This window comes from Myotis davidii, unplaced genomic scaffold, assembly GCF_000327345.1.
Source record: "Myotis davidii unplaced genomic scaffold, ASM32734v1 scaffold1097, whole genome shotgun sequence".
Lineage (NCBI taxonomy): Eukaryota > Metazoa > Chordata > Mammalia > Chiroptera > Vespertilionidae > Myotis > Myotis davidii.
In genome coordinates, this window is record NW_006288117.1 from 1,240 (window position 1) to 8,467 (window position 7,228).

The 7,228-nt window shown below is 52.2% G+C and overlaps 1 pseudogene; it reads right to left on the reverse strand.

Moving 5' to 3' along the window:
- The window catches only part of LOC102763002, a 4,112-nt pseudogene extending 1,129 nt beyond the window's left edge, over positions 1 to 2,983 (reverse strand).
- Positions 2,984 to 7,228: the final 4,245 nt, after the last annotated feature.

A 7,228-nucleotide genomic window follows, 5' to 3' on the forward strand; every position in this document is an offset into this window, starting at 1 on the left:
ATTCACCCTATTCCCTCTGAGCTGAGCCTGAGCTGAGGGGTAGGACTGGATGCCTGGGCCCTTCTCCTGCCTGTCCCTCCCTTTACAGTGTCACCGTCACTGAGACAGAGGGGACAGGCCGCATAACATCACGTCCCGGGGGCTTCCCTGTGAGGCTCCCCTTTCCCAGGAGGCCAGCTCCAGCACCAACAGGAAATCTAAGCTCTGGACAAGAATTCCCTCCTTTTACACTTGCAGACACTGAGGCACAGACAGGGGAAGGGCATGTCCACGTCAGCTAATTAAGAAGGGCCTGTAGTGCCGAATGGCTCAGCCCTTGTCCCCCATAGAGAAACCCACCTTCTCCCCACAGAGCCTGGCATTTCCCTGTCTGTATGCCTGACACTGTGGGTGGGAGAGACTGATCCCCAGTCCTCCTGTGGATGAGGATGGGGCAGGGGGTGGGGGCTGCCTTCTCAAATGAGACTACGTTCACCTGCCCAGCCTGCGCCCCCACATCTCCCTCTGCCATGACCACTCAACCCATCAAGTGCCTCAGAGCCTGGGAATCCCAGCCCCCCTGGAACACAAGCATGTCCTTGAGGATCTGGGTGACTCAATCCCCTGACAGACTCTCAGGACTTGTGGGGTTGGCTGTATTCCCTCTAAGCAGAGCTCCCTGGGACTCACCAGTTGTGGACATGGGCCCTAGGGATGGGGGTTTGGGGCCTCCAGAGGGTCCTGAAAATGAGGACAGGAAGAGGGTGAGAGGCTTGGGCTGAGCCTGCACCCCATTTCACACAGACACCCACTTACATCTGTGCTGTGGCCCCTGAGGCCCTCCTACTGCCTCAGTATCCACGTGAGGGGAAGAAGGACAGATGGGATGAGAGGCCTCTAAAGAAAAGTTCTCCTAGGGGTGACCATCACGTGAGCCTCTCACCCCAGATTCAGCCAAGAATAATTCTGGGATAGGACCCTGAGCTGACAGCACAGCACACAGGGTCAGGGGCCCTCACCTGAGACCAGGAGCTCCAGGGGCTCACTGGGGAGTGACGGCAGGTAGGGGGAGGAGCTGTGTGAGCTGTAGCACCTATAGGTTCCCCCATGGGCTGAGGTCACAGGACTCATGGAGAACTCTGCCTGGAACTGCTGAGCTTGGCGCATTGATCCCAGACGCAAGGGGGGACCAGCTGCCCCCTCCTTGGACAGAAAGATAGTGTCCCTCCAGCTTTGGGACTGACACAGCAGGGTCACATTCTCTCCTGAGGCCACCCTGGGGCCTGGCTGCACCGAGAGGGAGGGTCTGTCAGGCAGGTGTCCTAGAGAGAGGGAGGGAGGGTGAGGGCTGCCTGCCCACCTTGTTCGGACCTGAAAGCCACCAGACCTCTCTCTGAGGACCCGCCTCTCTGTCTATCTCTGTTTCTCTGAGTCCCCCTTCTCCTCTCCTACCTCCTGCATTTCTCTGTCTCCCTCCCTCCCTGGGTCCTGCACTCTCATTCTGGTATCACCTGAGACCCCAACAGGACCTTTGCAGAGTCAGGTCCCTGACTGAACCCACTGGCTCCTCACCTGCCACCAGGATGTCCAGGGGGTCACTGGGGGCCGACCACTCAGAAGAGAGGTTGTATCCACCGTAGCATCTGTACCGGCCCCCGTGGGAGCTGCTCACAGTGTCCAGGGGGAAGTGGGCCTGAGAGAGCCCATCCTGGAGCTGTAGGACAAGGCTCTGGGGGAGGCCCTGTCCCCCCTCCTTGTGCAGAGCGAATCTGTCATAGCCGACATCAGAGCGACACTGGATGGTCAGGCTCTGTCCAGAGGCCACGACGGGGCCCTGCTGGCTCAGGAGGGAGGGCTTCCGAGACTCACCTGGGGTGACCAGACGTGAATTACAGGGGCTGCTCCTCCCATAACTCCTTCTCCTGTCCTGCCCCCCAGGTCTCACTGTCTCTCCCTGGTTCTCTGGCCCGGGAGCTCCTGTGCTCCCTCTCCCCACCCCTCCCAACGGGCTCCCCTCCCAGTGAAGGGTCCAAAGTGTCTGGTGCCTCAATCCATGGAGGGGAGCTGGATGGGACTTACTCACCTGAGATGAGGAGCTCCAGGGCATCACTGGGGTATGACCACACCTGGGGGCTGTTCCTGTAACAGCCATAGCATCTGAACCTCCACCAGTGGCTGAGGGTCACGGGGCCCACAGAGAACAGGGCCTGGGACCGGCCACTGGGGTGTGGCTCTGAGTCCTTGGTCCAGGAGAGCCTGTGATCTCCTTCCTTAGTCAGAATGAACCTATCAAATCTCTGCCCTGAGCCACACTGGAGGGTCAGATTCCCTCCTGAGGGCACGACAGGGCTGGGCAGGGCTGAGAGCCTGGGATTGCTGTAGGATCCTAGGGCAGGAGGAGACAAGTTGTTAAATAGGCTCACTCTTCCCTCATGTCCCCCAGGGCTGGGCTGTGAGAGGGAGACACCCTGAGAGCAGACCCGCTTCCTGAGGGCAGAGCCGGAGGTAGGGACCCCTGAATTTCCTCTCACCTGTCACCACCAGCTCCAAGGGGTCACTTGGCTCTCACCAGCCAGTGAGGCTTTTATAATTACAGGAATATCTCCCTGCATCATGCTCTGTCATTTGTGTGATGGAGAACTTTACCTTGGTTATGGACTGCCTTTTAGTTTGTGAGTTCCAAAGTACATGTTTTCCCTCCTTGTACAGATCAAACTTATGGGCCTCCAGGGTCCCCTCACACCAGAGAGTCACAGGGCTCCCATAAGGGATCACGGGGCCTGGTTCAGCCCAGAGGGTAAGTTTGGGGAGGGTCCCTGGAAGGAAACCAGAAGCTGCATTACAAAGCCCGTCCCCAGCTTCATCCTCCAGCTCATCCCAGGACCTCTCTGCTCCCTCCTGACCCCCAGGGCTAAAGTAACAGGTGGGACCTGGGGCCTGGGAAGCACTCACCTGCCTGCACGTGGATCCCCTGGCCCAGACTCAGCCCTGGAAGGGAGTCCATGTGAGAGATTTGCTTCCGGATGTCTAAGCTGATTCTCCTCCATTCAGGGCCCTGTCCACTCAAGCTGCCAAAGCCTGAGGTTCCCCATGAACAAGGGGGTGCCGCCACACCTCCTGCTGACCCTCCCCGTGTCCACAACTGACCAAGGTAGAGAAGAGCAGAGAGGATGGACATCATGGCGTCTGCTCTCAGGGCTCCTGCTGTGCAAATGGAGGAGACTTAGTGTCGGAAAAACAGAGACGTACAGGATGTGGTGGGTCAGAAGCTGTTGCAGCCCTTCCGGGTCCGCAAGCTGTGAACCCACTGCATGCGGACTCTCCCGCCCTGGGCCTGGCTCTGAGTTTCCCCAAACTGAGGGCTCAGGAGGAGAGAAGGCTCTTGAGGGGCAGGTGCCTGATCCCTCCCGGGCACTGCAAGGATCATATCCTTTGTTGGTCTGGCCTTTGGATTCTGTGACCACTACTTTGAATGGACTTTGCAGTGTCGGGTTGGTGCTGTTCATCCATCAGGAAACAGTCTCAACTCACACTGGAGAGGTGTTAGTCATTTATTCCACAGTTGGTAACATGAAACTCAAAAATGGAACTGCCGATGGACCCAGCTCATCCCACTTGTGGAAATATATCCTCAGAACTCGAAACATCAGTCAGAAAGAACATATGCTCCCCTGTGTTCATAGCAGCACAATTTACAATAGCTAAGATCTGGAAACAGCCCAGGTGACTAGCTGTGCGTGAGTGGATAAAACAGCTGTGGTACATTTACAGTATGGAGTCTACGCAGCTATAAAAAAGGAAGGATCTCTTACCTTTTGAGACATCATGGAGGGACCTGGAGAGTATTATACTGAGTGAAATAAGCCAGTCAGAGAAAGACAAATATTGCAGGATTTCACTTATATGTGGACTCTAATGAACAATATAACTTGATCAAAAAAATAAGTCCAGAGTCATGCTACATGGAACAACTGGACAGATCTCAGGTAAGGGGGGCAGGCAGAAAAAGATTGATGGAAGAACTTACTTGCATATATTTATAGCTCAAAGCCAAGTATATTAGCATGCAGAAGGTCTGCAGTGGGGTCTGCGCTGGGTGGAGGGGGGATATAGGCAGAGATGAAGGTCGTCTGTAATAATGTCAGTAATATTACAAAAGATGCAGTATTATCTTGAAGGGGAAGGCTATCTATATATATAAAAAGCCTACGCAACCAAAGGACCGATGGTCGTTTGCACACAGACCACCAGGGGGCAGACACTAAATGCAGGAGCTGCCCTCTAGTGGTCAGTGTGCTCACACAGCTAGAGCACCATTCAGCTGACCTACGTGAGCCAGACCCGGGCTCACTGCTGGCGAGCAAGGCTGCAGTGCTGCAAGCCTCTCCTCTCCCACCTCTGCGGCAGCACTACTGAATGGTGGTGGCAGGCGCTGCAGGGCCGGCTGGAATAAGCATGAGTGGCGTAGCACCCAGCCCAGGCTTGGGCTCCTCCTTGCCTACCTGCTGCTTTGCACGCTACGACATCCCTCAGGGGATGTCAGACTGCCGGTTTTGGTCTAATCCCTCAGCCTGGCCTGAGGGATTGGGCCGAATTGGCAGTCTGACATCCCCTGAGGGGTCCTGGATTGTGAGAGGGTGCAGGCCAGGCTGAGGGACCCCACATGTGCATCAATCCATGCACCGGGCTACTAGTATGGAAAGAAAATAAGAATGCTAAGGGCAACATTATGGGAGACATACCAAGACAGGAAGAGAAACGGATTGACAGAGTGACAGATGTCAGAGGAGAGGAGATTGGAAGGAGATTGGGGACTTGATTCAGAATGTGAAGCGATTCACTAGAGAACATATATGCACAGCCCAAGGATACAGACAACAGTGTAATGAGGGCTGAGGGAAGGGGAAATGGTGTGGGTGGCAGTGGGCAAACGGGAGAAATTGGGACATCTGTAACAGTGCCAACAATGAAAATCCTATATAATAAAGAGCTAAAATGCAAATGGTTATCACGCACTCACACCCTTGATCCTTCATGCCAGGGCCAGGTGACCTGGGGCTTGGCCAGGGGACCTGACGCTGTGGCCCCCACCCGGCAGGGCTTGATTGGGGACCTGAGGCTGTGCCCCCCTGCCCAGTGGGGCTTGATGGAGGTGCGGCTGGCCAGGTCCGGGTCTCCCATGATTTCGAGGCACCCGTGGGTGGGCAGGGACTTGACTCTGGGTCCTGCAGCACACCCCAGACTCTGACAGGAGGGATACTTTCATATACATTTTACTAATTTTCTTTCATCTCTGACACTTCTATTTTAGAGAATGGGCAAATAGCAATATTACAATATTTCCTCTAATTAATTCCCTTTTAATGTGCATGAATTTCATGCACCAGGCCACTAGTCCTATATAATAAAAGGCTAATGTGCAAATTGACCGAATGGCAGAACAATCATGTAAATGTACCACAGCTATTTAATCCACTCATCCACTGATGGGCACGTGGCTGCTTCCACATCTTGGCTGTTGTAAATAATGCAACAATGAACATAGTGGATGTGTATAATCTTTCGAATGAGCGTTTCAGGTTTCTTTGATGATATCCCCAGAAGTGGGATCACTGGGTCGAATGGAAGTTCCATTTTTTTTACTTTTTGAGGAACCTCTATACTGCTTTCCACAGAGGTGGCACCGGCTGCATCCCTAGAAGCGGTGCACAAGGGCTCCCTCTTCTCCACATCCAGCACTTGAATTTCCCTGATGCTAAGTGACTTTGTGAATATACAGCAGAGTGAGGGCAGGCTCTGCAATAAATGTTGCTTGGAAAATTGTACAGGTAAATGCAAAACAGAAAGGAAGGAAGGAAGGAAGGAAGGAAGGAAGGAAGGAAGGAAGGAAGGAAAGAAGGAAGGAAGGAAGGAAGGAAGAAAAGTTACCACCCGCATACACCATACAGAAGAGTATACTAAAAATGGATAAAAGACTTCAATGTAAGTCACAAAGCCATAAAATTCCCAGCAGAGTGACAGGTCTTGCGTTGTCACCTTAGAAGCAGGCAAAAAGCAGAAATTCAGAAAAACTAAGTCCATATTCAGCTCCTGTCGACCTGCACTTCCGGAGACTGATTACTTGGGGACCAGGGTGCTTCTGAGGAAGAGGAGGCAGGGGCTGAGCCAAGCGGAGAAGGTCACAGGATGTGGGGGCAGGGTCCTCACACCACCACCCACGCACTGTCCACAAGGTGCTTGCCTCACAGGAAGGCGACACCTTCTTCTCACCCTAAAAATAGCAGGTGCCGAGGGTCTGAGTGGAACCACATCTCCGAACAGCCTACATGTATTTGTTTTTTTATTGAATTTTTTATTTACTGGGGTGACATTGGTTAATAAAATTATACAGGTTTCAGGTATATGATTCTACACTATGTCATCTGTATATGGTATTGTGTGCTTATCACCCTAAGTCTAGTCTATTTCAACAACACTTACCCCATTTTTACCCCCAGCACCCTTCCGTCTGCCAGTCACCATAGTACTGTCTGTGTCCATGAGTCTTTCTTTTATTTCTTTGCTTAATCCATTCACCCTTCTCCATCAGCCCACAACCCCGTCTCCTCTGACAGCTGTCAGTCTGTTCTCTGTATACATGCGTCTCTCTCACTATGTTTTTTTCCATTTATTTTGTTTATTAGATTCCAAAATGAGTGAAATCATAGGGAACTTGTCTTTCTCTGTCTGGCTTATGTCACTTGACATAATGCTCTCTAGGTCCGTCCATGCTGTCGCCAAAGGTAAGAGTTTCTTCTTTGTTTTACAGCTGCACAATATTCCATTGTGTAAATATACCATAGCTTTCATCTGCTAATGGGCACTTGGGCTGTTTCCAGATCATGGCTTTTGTAAATAATGCTGCTGTGATCATAGAGGACATAGATATTTGTGGATTTATTGATGATAGCCATTCTGAAAGGTGTGTGGTTTCAATTGCATCTCTCTGATGATTAGTGATGTTGAGCATCTGTTCATATGTCTATTGGCCATTGGTATGTCCTCTTTGGAGAAGTGTCTACCTAGGTCCTCTGCCCATTTTCTTAAATATATTTTATTAAGTTTTTACAGAGTGGAAAGGAGAGGGATAGAGAGCTAGAATCATCGATGAGAGAGAAACATCGACCAGCCACCTCCTGCATACTCCTCAATGGGGATGTGCCCGCAACCAAGGTACATGCCCTTGACCGGAATCGAACCTGGTCTTTGG